Below are 18,568 nucleotides of genomic sequence, written 5' to 3' on the forward strand. Positions count from 1 at the left end.
AAATGGCCAATAAGAGAAGCAATTGAGAGCAACATTGAAGGGTGGTAGATAGCCATAAATGCAGAGTGTTGGTTATTAAAGACACAAATTGTTATATCGACAAATAGATATCTCTTTCATGGCCTGGGATATTCAGGGAGTTTATCAAAATGTGTTTATCAGCATCAAAAGATCCAAGTTTTATAAAGTAGCTATCCATACCCTTGTGATTCCTTATGCTGAAATAATAGAATGTATTCTACAATAGATTGACCAAGATAACATGATAGTATGGAGTTTTAAAGGTGCGTCGTTGGCCTCATATCAGTCAACAAATATTCACATGTATTACAAACTTCCTAAGTCATATGAGTATCTCAATTCAAGATGGTATGTTGACTTCAAAGAGTCCACCAAAGAAATCCTCAATTCATGGTGGTAGGAGCCTAGTAAATTTAGAAAGAGTCCTAAAGGCATATATAAGACCAAAATGTTGAGGAGAGTGTATCAATATTTGATGGCTATGTGTTGTAGGATTTATGGAAGGTAAAATGTTGAATTCTTTAAAGAGAAGTGCGTATACATGGTATATCCTTGTGTTGCCAAAGGGATGACCTCATAGAAAATTCATTGAAAAATTGTGTCAAAAGAGACAAACCCACAAAATAAGGAGATAAACCTAAGTTTTATATGTCTTCCTACATGTAATATGGCATTTGTGCAAAAATGGAATTTCCTGGGTTGGAATGGAAATGAAAATTTTCCAATGATGTATTACATGCGCACATATATTGTAAATTCATATGGGAGAGAAGATAAAGAGGGGATTATGCTAAGATCACTGAAAATTTCATCTCAGTGTTGTATCAGATGCTCTTTGATGCTAAACCACCTTGCATATCAAACAAAGAGAGAGCCTCTCTACCAGATATTATTGATTGGTTGAGTCCTCGTGATGGAGCATTCATATGAGCCTATAGTGCGTATAAAAAGTCCCCATCTATTTCCTCTCTTTTTAATTGATAAAGTGGTAATGCAAGAGTTTACATACCAAATTTCTATTTGGTTTTCTAATTCACTACAAAAGGCGAAGAAGTCCTCTTGGTCGATCTCTCCACTATGCATAGGATCATACAATTTGAAAAATTTTAAAGAAGTGGAGACAAAAACACATGAATTAGAGTGCTTCAAGTTTGGTGAATTAGGCTATCATAGATATGGTCCCAGAAGCATTACCACTCAACATTGATGCATAATAAAATATAGTTGGATGTATGCTTTGACATCTTGGCCATAAGAAGAAAATATCAAGAATTTCTTCAATTCTACTAAAGTGGTTGAAGCTACCAAAAAAGTAGGTCCATCCAAGGTTAGAAATGTTCCAGATGATTAGGAGGAAGAAGAATAAGAAAACATAGACACTGAAAAAAAGGTTGAACTTAAAAGGAAGCAAGATCAAGAGTCTGAGCGTGAAAGAAGTAAGAATCTTAAAGAAGATAGAGATGCAAAGAACCTAGCAGAAGAAGAGAAGAAAAGAAAAGAACAAGAGGATGCATAGAGGAAGCAACAAGAGGAGGAAAAAAAGAAGGAATAAGGGGAAGAGAGGAAAATCAAGAGGCATTGAGGAAAATAAAGAAGCCATGAACAAGAAAAAAGAAGAAGAATCTATAAAAAAACATAAAGAAGAAGAGGAACCAAAAATAAAGCAACTTGAAGAAGAAGAGAAAAGGAATAAATAGGAAGACACAATGGCCAAGAAATTAGAGGAAGAATTGATCACCAAAGAAGCGGTTGATAGACAGGTAGAAGAAATTAGATTGAATAATTTGGCAGTTGAACCAATTGTGCATACATTAATAATTTGACCTCCGTCACCCATTACTCGAGGGAATTTTCCACTCAATGAGATGGGCATCACATTCAAATAATAATACTGAATATTAGATGTCTCGAACTTCACTTTTAACCAATTCAAGTTCAAGATCAATCAAGAGAGAATAAAGTATTATCCTAATGCACTGGATAGGCCTATCTTGGTTAACTTGGAAAGGGAGATTGTAGCATATAAAATAACCAATCCTACGACCATAGCTTTTTAATCTACAACATTTTCAACCACAACATATAAGAATGTTGATTACTTATCTAAAAAGGTTGAAGTTTAAAATAAAAAATTCATGAAGACGTCAAAGAGTTAGAGGAAGTAATGAAACAAGTGTATGATGAAATAGAAGATCTGCATAAGGTAGTAGATCCTCTAATTGACATTCCAAAGGAATTGTAAGAAAGGGGGACATTAATAATTTTAGCACCCTCAACAATGGACTCTATTCAAGGATGGAGCACAAAGTACCCAAATTCACTAGTAGAATTACATAAGAAGGATAAACTAGAGGTTGATCTCGATTGGGTGGAAGTGAGAATGTTTGTGCAATTGCTTAAATGATTGTGAAAAAGAATAATTAAAATAATATCAACTTATCAGAAATTGTACAGTGGATTAGAATCCTTGGTCAGAGTATACAAGGTACCTTCTATTGGTACACCAAGAGAAGTAAGGTTGGGAGAGGAGATTAAACAAGAAATTTGAGAATCATTAGATGACATGAGACAAGCTACTATACACAAGGACTTGGAAGTGACAAAGGAGGATGTCATTCAGTATGTCATGAAACCAGCCAAGCTACACACCAAGTTAACAATGCTTCTGAACAAGATCCAAGTAGATTCAAAGGCAATGCCACTTGATTCTTTGGAATGCAAGGTGAGATATGATTGGGAATTGTCCTAGAAAGTGATAGATGTGGCTATTGAATATAAAGCATGGAACACCTATGTTACTAAGGGGCTTCACATTGAAACATTGAAGATGCCCATCATACAACTTCTCACATGAACGAATTTTGTTTTATTTAATTTTTTATTGTAATTTTGTAAATAACATATTTTTGTAATTAGAAATATGAAAAGGAAATGAAAAGTCACATAGAATTTGAAACGTCATCAGGGCAGTCCAAGAGTCATAGTGGGAGGTGAAAGGTCACCTCATTTCTTATAAATATGCCCTCATGGTTAGAGAAAAATAACTTTTATCTTTGGGTGTCCATTGTAAGCATATTGTTAGAGAGTATGTTATCTTTTGAGAAAGAAAGTAATAACTTCAAGACTCCACTATTGGATTTACTGAATACTTCTTGTAATTGTGCACTTCAACATTTCTACTCAATATTCAAAATATCTTTGAACCAAGTGATAGTTTCATGCATGTATCATTAAGCGTAGTAAGACTCTTCTCTTATGGTTTAATGGTATGTGTTTACTTTCATATGTGCTAAGAATAATGAGATATTTTATAGCTTCTAGCACACTTCTTCTTTGAAGTTGTATGTCATTTATGCTCTAACTTTGTTTATTGATTGTAAACTATTTTCAAATCAACAAATGAATATTTCCATTCACATGTATCTTCATCATAGTATGCTAACATTATTCTTTTAAAGGTTCATGTTGTTTACCTTGATTGTGTCAATGCTTTGTGTACATTATTTATAATGTATTTCTCAAAGTTGTTTACCTTGTATTTATCAAAAGTTGTATTAGTTTTCTTAATTAATGCCCATTCAGTCCAAATAATATCTTAAAGAAAACGGGATGGAAACCGAGCTAATATATGGGATGTTGATGCTATTCCAAATGGTGTAGGGCCTAGTTGGGAATTTACATTGGTGACATCCCCTTATCATTGGCGGAACATTTGGGCCCGTCAACAAGTTCCAAGCATTGGCCCCAATTGATGTATATATGCTCATTACATCTTCACCAACAAAGTCCTCCCATTCCCAAGTCAAGGAAGATAAAGTGGCCAAATTTGTTGAAAGGATCCAACACCTCCAAAAATTGGTTGATGATATCCTACATAAAGCCAATGACAAGTACTAGTTGCATGACTAGAAGTAGGTTCCACACAAGTTTTAGGTTGGTGATAAGGTGTGGTTACATTTACAGAAATAGTTCCTCATAGGCTCCCATAGGAAGCTTAGTCCACTCCAATATGAACCTTACATAATCACAAAGTCTATGGGTGAAAATTCTTTTAAATTGACCATTCCCCCTTTCCTTGGCTTGCACCTAGTATTTAATGTCGATCTACTTCGACCATATTTTCCACCTATGTTAGAGACCTTGAAGGTAGTTGAGAAATTGCCCCCCACGAAAAGCAATCATGAATACATTGAATACACTACAACAGATTGGATAAAACACACTAAGACAAAGGATACTACCATTGGCACATAGAACTTTACCAAGTTGCCAAAGCAAGGAAACTTCTTCACAAAAGAAAGTGGCTCACCATGAGCCAAATTAAATAGAAGTTTCCCATTTGATGAGGGAACTTGATGTAGTAAATACAATTGCTTCATAAGGAAGGAGGGGTAATTGAATAATATATTAGTGGCAATACAATTCTTTTAATAATGCAATGATTATTTATCTTCTTGGCAATTTCTCTATGGTTTTTTTTGGTTCCCAAAATTCCAAGGCCATTTTTAGGCCCTAAACGATGTTTTTGGAAATGATAGGGACAATTAGTTGCCCCAGTTGAAACTTGTAGTCCTATTATATAGATATATATATATATATATATATATATATATATAATGAGCTATTTTGCACCCTAAATAAAGATTGCATGCAAAAATTGTGCCCTCTAGAAGTTACTGTACCATGTAACCACCTTGAGCCCTACAAACCTTTTGGTGGTTCATATTCTAGGGTTAGGGTTTGGACTTCTATAGTTCTTTCTTTATGCTAAAAGGGAATTCTTTCAGCCTCTTGTAATATATTTTGCAAATGTGTGTAACTACCATCTCTCTCTCTTTAGAGATAACTACCACCATTCTATCTATTTTGTGTTCTACAATATGATTTATTAATAGAATTTTGGTTTCCACTATATTTCTTTCCTCTCTTTCATATTTCACTTTGTGTGTATCATTTCCTTTCTTTTCTTTCATTTCAATCCTTGTATAACCTAGATGAAGAGGATACATCAAAGTAATTCATGGAGGAGTAATATTTGATTTTCACTTCCTTCCCCTCCAAATCCCCAATTTTGGATTTACTTACAACTTTGAGTTGGGTTAAAACATATCAAAGGATTTCCCAACCAGAGAATATCTGAAGAATGCAAGTGGAGCACAAGCAGATAAGTAGTCCAAATAGGACAAAAACTACTCTTAGGTGATGAAGGCATTGGTAGCCAATATCTAGTGTTATATATATATAATGAACTTATAAACATATTTCTTCTTTCCCTCACCCAAATCACATTGGAAATGGGGTTAATAATTATTTTAATTCTTAATTTGATATTGAAATAGTAGACAGATAAATTCTAGAATCTGTTTATTGTGTATTCATGTTATCATTTTATATACTTATCATATGATTCACAATTATATGCATATTTAGATTTGAGGAAGGTTAGTTGTTTTTGTATAGATCCAAAGATACGATTGTAGTTGCATATTAAAAACACATAGGAGCCAACCACTAGATCATAGGATTTTCTTCCATCCTCTTATCCTTAATATTTATATTTTGTAACCAACTAGTTTTGGATTGAATTTAGTTATCATCCCTTTTCTCTATTAATGATACACCATAAGTAATTGAGGAATTTTCCCTGAAATAGAGCATGTAGCCATATTATGGAGGACTTTGTGAGTAATTCCTCTTAGGGTCTCTCTCCTTTATTTGTTCATCTTGCCAAAGTTTGGTATGAATATTATCTTTGTCATTTTCCCTTTCTTGCTACTATACAACCAAAAATTTCATTGTTTAGATTGTTTAGCGAATTTTCCTGCCTTTCTTGACCTGTGCATGTGCCTATGTACAATTAAAGACATGAGCACCTATGCCTTTGCTTTAGTAAAAGTGTAACAACATGTAGGTTGTTGAAGAGAAACCTATAGACATCTCCCATATAATGGAAAATCACAAGTTTAGAATTTCCATGCCCAATTTTGGTTCTTTTTACAAAGTTAAGGTTTTGGGATCTTTTTATTAAGGATTTCACAATTTCATTGATCATTGGAAACAACAAAAGATATACAAAATATTTCTTTTCATTTAAGGCATTTTTCATAATTTTTGTAGTTGCATTTCTAGATTTTTTTTTTTGCATTGTACATTTATTAAATTTGAAATGAAGGATACATCACATGCATAGTGAAGTGATCTCTTGATTATTTGCATTTAAAATTTTTTAAATAGCGCTTTATTTCATTAAAATATAATAATAAATTATCTTGAATATTAGTATCAATGTCTTTTATAATTTCACGATTCTTAATGTATTTAAACATCATGAGCTTATTTTTTATTTCCTCAAGTAAAAAAAAATGTTAAAAGTAACGATTAACATCTACAATAAACTAGACTATTTTTTTTGTTACAAACACATATAGTTTAGGTTTAGGACCAAGGTGTAGGTTGGAGAGAAAATTCTCCAAGGTTGCAAAAATGAAACTAGAACTACTAGAGAGTGCAAAAAATATAAACATGAATTCAATCTAAGCAAATACAAATATTATCCCCTCTTACTTTTATAGTGGGATATGTGTGTATGGGAGATTCATTAGAATTGGAAAATCCTCATGTGACACCATTTATTTGAAGTTATGAGTGTGGGATGAAGACCTATATTACCTACACAATCCATATTGGAACATTATATAAATTTTCATCCATATTGGTGTTAGAAAATTATATATTACACAACAATGAAACATATAAATATTGCAGGTATATAAGCACAAAAAATGCATAAAACAAGAGAGACACAAATATACGTGGTTCGCCCAATTTTGGCTATGTCCATGGAGAAATAGCCAGTCCTTCCTTTTATATTATCCAGCAAAATGAAGAGATACAAGCTACAACAGATCCATTGTAATTTCTTCTTCTCTCTTACACAATCTCCTCTCTCTTTCTCGCTCAGAATACATATCTACATAGCCGCAATACAATTCCCTCATATATAGTGAGGGGTTTCCTTATAGAGAAGAATACCCTAAATTAAACATAACTTCTACCGTCAGATTTCCGCCTAATGAACAGCCCAGATTAACTACGAAATTACAACATTTTACAAGGCAATTTTACATCTATTTTTAGCTTCACGGGCACTACCCCCGATCCCCCGCCAAAGGGGGTCTCTAAAGAATCGTCATCGCCTCCCATTGGTGGCATGCAAAAACAGGCAGCGTTGTTGTCGCATTATGAAATGGGATCCAATGCGGTGATACCTCTGAATAAAGAAGATAATCAGGCTCCACACCTAACAATCTCCCACTTGGAGAGTGATTATAGCAACTCCACCGCTACTTCATTTTCTAGAAAATGACTCCACTTTGGACCTAGTTGTTTCTCATCTTCGTCATCATACTTGAAGACCAATTGAAACTGAGCAGAATTTTAGTTTCTTCCTAGTTACAACTTTTGTTAACATATCTACAGGATTCTGGCTAGTGTGTATCTTTTCTAGCTTCAATTGTCGATCTTCCAACACTGACTGTATGAAATGGTACTTGAGTTGTATATGTTTAGTCTTGGAATGAAATGAAGAGTTCTTTGAAAGATGTATGGCACTCTGGCTGACACTGTATAACCTGCCCAACTCGTGCTTCTTACCCAATTCATCCAAAAACATTTGTAACCAAATCATTTCTTTACTAGCCTCTGTAGTAGCAACATACTTTGCTTCCATCGTTGAGAGTGCAAAAACACTTTACAATTTTGAAACCCAATTGGAAGTTGTTCCACCTACAGTAAACAGATACCCTGTGGTGCTCCTCATGTTATCTCTATCACCCGCCATATCTGCATCAACATATCCCTGTAGAGAAATGTTTGAACCACCAAAGCATAATGCTTGATTTGTGGTACCTCTCAAATACCTAAGAATCCACTTCACTACCATCCAATGTTCTTTTCCTAGATTGTTCATGTACCTGCTTACAACTCCCACTGCATGTGAAATATGAGATCTTTTTCAGAACATTGCATAAATTAGGCTTCCAACTGCTGATGCATATGGAATTTTAGACATATAAGCAATCTTTTCCTGAGTCTTGGGACACATCTCCTTACTTAGTTTGAAATGGATAGCCAAAGGTATACTCACTAGTTTTGCATTCTGCATATTGAATGTTTTCAACACCTTTTGTATGTACTCACTCTGAGACAATGTTAATTTGCGATTCTTTCTATCTCTAGTTATTCTCATACCAAGGATTTGTTTTACAGCACCCAAATCCTTCATGGCAAATGAGTTTTCCAATTTTCTTCTGAACACATTTATTTCGTGCATGTTATAACCTATAACAAGCATGTCATATACATACAATAACAATATAATATAGTTGCCATCATTTTTCCTTTTGAGATAAACACAATGGTCAAAGTGACATCTAGTATAACCTTGTTCAGACATAAACCTATCAAATTTTATATACCACTAACTTGGAGCCTGTTTTAAGCCATACAAGCTCTTCTTCAACCTTCACACTAGTTTTTCCTTCCCTTTTACCTCATATCCTTGTGGTTGTTGCATATATATTTCTTCCTCTAAATCCCCATGGAGAAAGGTTGTCTTTACATCTAAATGCTCAAGATGCAAATCTTCAACTGCTACTAGACTTAAAATAGTTCTGATTGAAGTCATTTTAAAGATAGGTGAAAATATCTCATCAAAGTCTATACCATTTTTCTGTGAAAATCCCTTCACCAGAAGTCTAGATTTATACCTTTTTCTACCTACATCTTCTTCCTTCAACCTGTAAAACCATTTATTCTACAATGTTGTTTTACCTACAGGAAACCTGACTAAGTCCCAAGTCTGGTTATGTACTAAGGAGTCCATCTCTTCTTTCATGGCTTGCTCCCACTTCTTCCTGGTTTCTACCTTCACTGCTTCTTCATAACATTCTAGTTCACCAGAATCAGTCAACAATACATAATATAATGAAGGAGAGTATTGTTCAGAGGGTCTACTTATCCTTGTAGATCTTGTAATACCACTTTTAGGTGTTTGAGGTGCTTGTTTTTGTTTTTGTTCTAGTTGTTGATCATTATGATTTTTAGGCACCTTCACTTTTTTTGTGATCTCATCAAGCATTATGTATTCTCTGTTTTCTTTTTCCTATTTCTTTTCCTGCATTTGATCCTTATACGAAACCTTTTCATTGAATATGACATCTCTACTCCTAATGATTTTTTGTTTTTCGTAATCATAAAAGCAATAACCAAAATCATTAACAACATATCCAATAAAGGTACATTTCTTTGATTTTGCCTCAAGCTTTGTTCTATTTTCTTTGTTAATGTGGACAAAGGCTTCACAACCAAAAGTCTTTAAAAATGAGTGGTTTACCTTTTTACATGTCCATACCTCCTCTGGAATACCACCATCCAAGGAACTTGAAGGCCCTTTGTTTCTTAGATAAACAACAGTAGCTACAGCATCTGCCCAAAATTGTAAAGGCAATCCTGCATGCAGTCTCCTGCACCTTACATGCTCCATGATTTTCCTATTCATCCTTTCTGACACACCATTTTCTTATGGTGTTCCTGGAACTGTCTTCTCTCTACGAATTCCATTCTCTGAACAATACCTATCAAACTCTTTGATGCAATATTCACATCTATTGTTTGATCTGAGACACTTCAAACATTTTCATGTCTCATTTTCAACCAAAGCTTTTCAGTTCTTGAAAGTATCAAATACATCAAATTTATTTCGAATACAATAAATCCAAGTTTTTTTGGTTGCATTATCAATAAAAGTAACATAATAATGAGATCCACCGAGAGATGATACCTAAGCAGGTCCCCATACATCTGTATGCCCAATCTCTAAGATTTATCTCTTCTTTTCTTTCCCAACTCTGAGGAATCTAACTCTCTTCTATTTTCTATAAACACAATTCTCACAAAATTCCAAATCAACATGCTTCAAACCTGGAAACAAATTTCTTGAGTGAAGAATTTGCATCTCGTTCTCACTCATGTTCCCGAGCCTATGATGCCACAATGTCATATTTGCTCCTGTAGAGGTTAAAGAATTAACAAAATTAGAAATACCTTTGCATAAATACAATGTACCAACCTTTTATCCTTTTTCTATTACCAAGGCTCCTTTAGTGACCTTCTAGGCTTTATCTATAAAATTAGTTACACAACCTTCACCTCCCAACTGCTCTATTGAAATTAGATTTTTCTTCAGATCTGGAACATGCCTTACCTCCTTCAACAACCATTCATTTCCATTCTGTTGTTTTATGAAAACTCTTCTCATTCCAATAATTTTACAAGGTTTATCATCACCCAATCGAACCTGTCCAAAATCTCCTTGAACATAATCATTAAAATGTTTCCTATCAGGTGTGGCATGGAATGAGGCCCCTGAATCTACCACCCAGGCATCAATAATATTTTCTAATGAAATAATCAAAGCATCTTGCAACACATCACCTGTCATATTCACTTCATGGTTGTTTTGTTGTTGTGCATCTCCTTCTTTTCCCTTCCAAGACTTGCAGTCTTTCTTCAGGTGTCCTTTCTTCCCGCATTTCCAACACATTATCCCCGATCTAGAATTGGATCTACCTTTCCTTGTCCTACTACGATATCCTGGGCTCTTTCCTCTTTCCATTTTTCTTCCCCTAGTCTCTACAGTCAAAGCATTACCTGATGTCTCACCGAAGCTTTTCTGTCGCATTTCCTCGCTAAGGATTGCACCAAAAACATCATCAAACTTTAAAGTACTAGATCCAGAAACAGAGTTACTAATGGACATAACTAAACCATTCAAACTTTCTGGCAATGAGTATAGAAATAACAAAGCCCTAACTTCATCATCAAAAGTTACCCCTATAGAACTTAACTAACTCGTAACTGTATTAAATTCATTTAAATGTTCAGCAACAGATCCACCTTCTGACATCTTCATATTAAATAAATGCTTCATAAGAAATACCTTATTTGAGGCAGAGGGTTTTTCATATAATTTGACCAATGCCGAGATTAAACCCTTTGTTTTCATTTCCTTTGGAATATTAAAGGCTATCGACACTGCTAGGCATAGTCGTACTGTTCCAAGTGCCTTTCTGTTGAGAATATCCCATTCTATGTTTGTCATACTCGTTGGCTTCTTTATCTTTTCGCTCAATAATAGGTACAGATCTTTTTGATACAGATAATCTTCCATCTACATCTTCCACAGCTGGTAGTTTTGGCCATTAAATTTCTCAACCCTAAACCTATCATCTTCTGTCATTTCTCCCACTCGAACCAGGAACCCTTCTCTCCTGCGAGTTTATCAGCCAAATAGACCTTTGGCTCTGATACCAGTTGTTAGAAAATTATGTATTACAGAGAAATGAAACACATAAAATATTGCATAAATATAAACACAGAAAACACATAAAACAAGAGAGACACAGATATGCATGGTTCACCCAATTTGGGCTACGTCCATAGAGAAACAGCCAATCCTTCCTTTTATATTATCGAGCAAAATGAAGAGATTCAACCTACAATAGATCCACTGTAATTCCCTCTTCGCTCTCACACAATTTCCTCTCTCTTTCGCGCTCAGAATACACATCTACATAGTTGCAATACAATTCCCTCATATATAGTGAGGGGTTTCCTTCTAGGGAAAAAAACCCTAAATTACACATAACTTCTACTGTTAGACTTCCGCCTAATGAATGACCCAGATTGACTACGAAATTACGACATTTTACAAGGCAATTTTACATCTATTTTTAGCTTCGGGGGCGTTGCCTCCGATCCCCTTCCAAGGGGGGGTGGGGGGGGTGGCTCTAAAAAATCGTCATTGCCCCACCTGGTGGTGCGCAAAAATGGGCGGCGTTGCCGCCATATTACGAAATGGGGTCCAATGCAGCGATACCTCTGAATAAAGAAGACAATCAGGCTCCACACCCAACACTTGATGTTTTCAAAGTGGAAAAATTGGAGGAATCAACTTACAGGGCCATTTTTACTAATGGTTCCTATTTTGGAGAATAGGGATATGAAATCCTCTGGAGGCAATTTGAGGCATTAAACAAAGTTTTGGGGTCAAAAAAATCTTGCTTGTACAATATCCCTTGTTTTTCTTATACACTTATCTACCTTTTGGATGGTGCAATAAATACATATATTGGAGTGTGTATGTAAAAGTTAAGCAACCTTAAAGTTGGCCTTCTTGTTTTTTCCACCATGATTTGTGAGGATGTCAGGTCAGCTTCATTACTCATGGAAAAGGGGATATCCACATGGATACTATGAAGAACAATCATAAAAGGGTCAAATTTGTAACACTAGTTTAGAGTTTAAGGAGTCAATCTTAACCCCTGGTTGGCTATCAAGATATGTTATAATTGGGCCACTAAGAAGAATAGGGGTTTCATTCTATTCGAGTGCATATTGTTCCATAATAGAGAAGAGTAGTTGAGAGTGGCTAGAGAGAGAGTAGAATAGAGTGTGGTTATATTCAATAGTAGGCCAAATACCACAAGCCTTAGGTATCACCATAAAGAGTTCCTTCTCTTTTTTATTTGCATAATTTCCATTCCAAAAAAAAGAGAGTAGAGTAGCCTCACTTTCTAGGTGGGTTTTCTCTTGAAGGGGTTCCCCAGAGCATATATTTGTGTTCTTTGTTATTGATGTGTGATTTTATTTCATTATTCTTTATTTTCCACATTTTATATATTGCATACATAAATGAAAAATCATTAGTAAATAATAAAGAATATAAAAGAATTAACGCTTCATAGTATATATTCTAATTTATTTTAATACATATGTTGTGATGGAAAATCCATTACAATATTCATGATCATTTACAGATCAAATTGGTATCAAAGCAGGTTTCTTTTGGTAATTTGAGGAAAGTTTTAGGAGATCAACTCAGCTTAAGTAGAAAGTAAAAAAAATCTAACCATGGTCAGTGAATCAGTTTATGATAACCCTTGAGGTCCAACATAAGAGAGGTTTGTGTGGATGAAAGCAAAAGTCACACAAATAAACCATAATGTGAACCTCCTCATGGTGTCCCTAACCAATAAGCTTGGGCTAATTCAAAAATTTCGGGTTTCCAACACAGAGGTCAAATTGGAGGAAAGATCAAGGGATCATGAAGAACCAAAGGAGTCAAAGAAATCCAAAAAGGAATAACCGAGTTTGAGCATCGTGATCCATTCACAATTTCTATTCACGATGGAAGAAAAGGTGGATATCGAGCCATATCAAGGTCAGATAAATGTTATGAAACTAAATAATTGGTTGCATGAGTTAGAGGTTTATTTTATTGTTCACCATAAAAGGGAGGACCATAAAATTTCATTTTCTCATTTGAAATTAGAGAGCTAGGCCCTGACCTAGTCAGAAAACCACATAGAAATCCTTAGGTTGGAGGGATATCTTCTAGTAACTAGGTAGGAGGATTTTAAAACTCTCATCAAATTACCAATTCTACTCTATTGAGTATGTGGAGGACGAATGGATCTAGTGGCATTGCTTCAAGTAAAGATATGGAAAAGTGTATAGGATTACATCATAGAATTTAGGAATATGAAAATAATGTTGGGTATCTCTCCCACGAAACCTATTTTTCTCCTCAATTATTGGGATGGATGTCTAAAAAATCATCTATTAAATTAAGTGATGTTGTTTAAACTGATAATGGTGGATGAGGCTTTTGTGAAGGCACACCATTTAGAAAGCATAGTCTAGAATAAAGGGAAGTCCAATGGTTGAAAGTGGAAGGAACACCAAGAATATTCCAAGGAGGGGAAGAGGAATAGAAAAGTGGGGAAGGAAAAGAAGACAACAACCACAAAACACCATTGCAAAGATCCTAGTAACCACTACAACCATTACAATATTAATGGTCATAGAGAGGAGAAGATATGAAAATTACATCTATAGCTCAACTTGAAAAACTAAAAGAAGGACGTGAAGAAGAAAAATATCAGAGCCACATATTCAAGAAATCAGGTAAAAAGAAACTTAAACATTGATTAGAATAATTTTTTCACATCAGTGTAGAAGGAGCTGAATTTGAATAGTCTTTAACAAAAACAAGAAAAGGAGATGAATAAACTATTCAAAATAAAGATACATGTAAAAGAGGTGAATATTGATGCTTTGTTCAACTCAAGTTAGTAGTGGATCTGGTCAACAAACTTGGATTGGAGGTTCATTACCATCCTATCCCATATCCATTGAGATGGGTCAGCAAGTGTATAAATTATGATGTAGATTTGCAACTGCTCATGAAGTTTTAATCAAAATCACAAGACACATACATACTCTACTTCTCTGCGGAATTCAATTCAAAATTTAGAAAAAAAATCTTAGACATGCAATAAGAAATAACACACATGCACATAATTTTTTTCTTGGGGAAAGAAATCTTCTAAAAATCGCAATGCCTTCTTGTATTAATCTGATGAATAGAGATGTATTACAATTTATTTGCTCAAATGAGCTCAACCTGCAAGTGAATAACCTATCTCTATGCTCACTGAGAAGCTCTGACCCAAACTTCGTCAATTTTTTCCTTTTCTTAAGCCCCTATTTCCTTGTGAAATTCCTAAGAAATTAGACTCCTATTATTTAGGAATTTCTCCAAAATAGATTGCTTAATTCCCAAGGTTGATCATCTAACTACATGCAACACCTATACACTCAAGACTAGTCTACAAATGATCTTACACTGCCTTGGAATATCCACCACAGTCGGGGAGCTCGAATTGTCTGCATGCACTATCTATTTTGGGTTGATTTATCAGTTAACCGGATGATGTCTGATTTAGACATAAGTCCCACTGCACAACTGATCTTCCACTACTTCCTCCAATAGTTAGAACTAGTTAACTGAAAGCAACTTGAGATAACTGACTTTGGTTGCTACAAATTAGCAATCACACATGCTTAACTTAACTCTAACTCCTCCAACTCGAATTTACTGAGTAAACTGGGTGAGACAAATCATGTCACACAAGTTAAATGCATCCAAGTTGTCTGTTGATGTGGAAATTCGAATTTTCTCAATTTAATCAAGGAAAAATCAAATTGTGAATTTTTTGTTGCATTTTTCAACGAGGTAGATATATGAGTGACCAAACAATGTAAAATTTAATTTGATATCAATGATAATTTGGGAGTCCTTATATGTGCATTTAGGATTTAATATTTATGTGGAGAGAAAACTAGTACTGCCTCATTAAGGACAAAAGATCCTTCATCATCAATGCATACAAGGGGAAGTCGAATATTTCACTAATAAGTGCCTACCGAGCTAAGAAATTTATCAGTTCTAGCAAGTAGTATGCTTTATTATTATTAAGAGAAATCAGTTCGTAGAAGTTTTAATGAGAGAAAATGAATGCTTGGAGGGGTGCGCTAAGGAATAGAGATAAAAACTAGAAGAGTTTCTACGAGCATAGAGGGGAGTGTTCCAAGAACTTAAAAGGACACCACACAAGAGGGAAGTGGAGCATGAGATTCATTTTTTGTTGAACTTTCCATTTCCAAACATTGTCCTATATAGACAACCCATTTTGGAAGCAGGTGAAGCAAAGAAGTAGTTGCAACAACTATTGGAGTAGGGTGTTATTTGACCAAATCCCTCACCCTATGGGTCACCCATCATATTTGTTCCAAAGAAGGATGAGACTTGGATAATGTGCATTGATTATATGGAATTAAACAAAATTATGCTCAACAACACGTAACCCTACTTAGGAATCATGACATGTTGGACGAATTAAAATAAACAAAATAATTCACCAAGATAGATTTAAAATAAGGGTATCACCATGTTCGACTTAAAGAAGAAGAGACCTAGAAGACTACCTTTAAAACCATACAAGATTTGTATGAGTGGTTAGTCATGCCATTTGGTCCATGTAACACACCAACTACATTCATGAGATTAATGGTTATGAATTTCACACTTATTTAGATTCATTTGTTTTTCCCCCCAGGAAAAATCGTAATTTTATTAATGAAAACAAAATTACATGTTGCAGGAACTTGCAAGCATTCCATCATGCCAATTGACACTAGTGATCACAAAACCAACATTTTAAAATACTTTTGAATGGAGATGGACATGCGACCCTTTTCTCCATTTCTTCGTTTCCACTTTCCACCACTCTGCTTGGGAAGGAGTGGTTGTGACAAGTGCTAGATGGTTCTCAACACCCATTCTTGTAGAATCCTTATCGGAGTCCAAAATTTCTTATACATGATGAAGCCTTAAACCCACCATCTCCTTGGCTTCCTGAAACCTCTCCGTTTGAGCTGTGGTGACTGGGATTTCTAGTGCATCCTAATTTTCTTCCTCCTTTTCTACTTTCTCTTGAGGATTATGGACTTCTTCATTGGAAAGGGGATTTGTTTCTTCTTTATCTTCTTCATCTCCTGGCAGATGCTAAAGAAATTTCCAACCCTTGGGTTGCTTTCCTTATTTATTCTTCCTTCTTGGCTCTTTTTTGGCATTGGGGCATGTATTTTGTAGATGTCCTATCTATCGGCATATGTGACATCTGAAGGTCATGTTCTCGAAGTATAGGAACTGAGTCCAACACTGCTTGTTTTGTGTCAAGAGGATGCGATCTGGCAGTCATTTGCTGAGATCCACCTCCACGTAGATTCTGGTGAAAGTGAAGATTCTTTCTTCAACTCTTTGTGTATCGGTATTTATGTATCACCCTAAGAGGTTCCCAATGCCTTCTAGTACTTTATGATGCCATAAATGTAGGGGAAGATTATGCAGTCTGGCCCAAATTGGAATTCTTGATACCACCATTGGTTTTGGCCAAAAATTGTTGAATCTGCATATGAGTTCTTGGGCTTCATAAATTGTGTGTAGGGCGTTTGTTTCTTCTAGATCTATAGTCAGTGATGGGGTGTGATTCAACTGCTCCAATGTATAGGGACAGGGAATATTGTGTGTCTGATATGGTGTGGTTGCAGTAACGGAGTTCCCTTTAAGTGTGTCTTTAAATGAGGGTCCTCCACTGACTTGAACTTGATTCAGTTTTGTTCCTTTGGGAAGGCTAGATCCAGATGCACTCCATGCACCCTTTGATTTGCTCGGTCCAGAAGAGCCTCCTCGTAGTCTCAAATTTAAGATGATGGTGGATGACAAAGAAATATTATAATCGTGTATTCTCAAGTCATCCTACATTAGTTTGCCTCCACAGATCAAGCTTTGTGAGAGCGTCAGAATACCCAGGATATGTAGGATATTTTGCTTCAAATGTTTAACACTTTCGGTAGCTCAGACCCATAAGAGATTTGATTTACCATAGGGGTATTTAACGAATATTTGGAATGATTTATGCGATTCTTGTTCCATGGTCCTTTGATTGTCTTGAGCGCAGATGTGCAGATCTATGCCAAAGGGCAGATCCAAGAGGATTGAAGGTGATTGTGGTGGGGATATCGTGAGCGAGAGTCGCTCCATTGAATCACCCCGATCTGTTGTAAAAATAGACTGATCCATCAAGTAACGCAGTAAAAAATGCATATCTAGATTAGATCTGATGTTTTGTCCTCTTAAATCCCTTTAAGAGTTGAAATACTCTTGATCCCGTTGTTCAAGCCACAGATCCTCAACAGAATATGCACGAGAAAATTGATCCTTGACTATGACCAGTGGCTCTCCTTCTGATCTCTTCAATGCCTTTACAGAATCAACATTGGAAGAAAAATCCTCTACAACAGCTGACAACCCACCTTTGGATCTGTACAGTGTCTATCCTGTGGAGCATTGAGAGTATTTGGGTACTAACTTCGGATCTGATTTATCAATAGTCCTAAATGAGTCCATGACTATCATTAATATGTATCTCCATTGACATCCATGTGTTCCATCCAGCAGAGCATGGGCTTTCAACTTCCCTGTAGCAAATCGTATCGAAACCCCAACCATCTTTTCCTCCTAGATTAACAACTTCAAATTACATTCGATTTAGATACTTTTTTTTTTTTGGATTATATATTTTTTATAGTGGTATATACAGCAACACATCTCACACTTGATGTAGGTACTCAATACTTTGAAGAAATACCAACTATTGGAAAATCTCAAGAAATGTGATTTTGCAACAAAACAATTAGTGTATTTACTCTATGTGATTGGTGGAGGGGAGCTCGAGATGGATCCTACCAAGAGGAGGCCATCATGAAGTGACTAGTGCCTACATCTAAGGTTAGTAATTTTATTAGGGTAGCAAATTGCATGACAAAATTCATAACTTCATTTCAACAATAGTTGCACCACTCCATGTCATAATCGTGATTGTAAGAGTTTCTAATGGAGCATGGGGTCTTCACTCAATGATCCTTTGACTTATCATGTGCTTTCATGGCATATTAAACAATACCCTTAATTTGAATACATATTGGAAAATCCTAAAAATCACATTATTTGACCCATACAAACCCAATACACCTTCCCAATTAAGAAAACCCCTACTTCCACTAGATATTGTAGGGATCC

Source organism: Pinus tabuliformis, chromosome 1_2 (assembly GCF_031772625.1).
Source record: "Pinus tabuliformis cultivar Carrire ecotype Pingquan chromosome 1_2, CPIR1, whole genome shotgun sequence".
NCBI lineage: Eukaryota > Viridiplantae > Streptophyta > Pinopsida > Pinales > Pinaceae > Pinus > Pinus tabuliformis.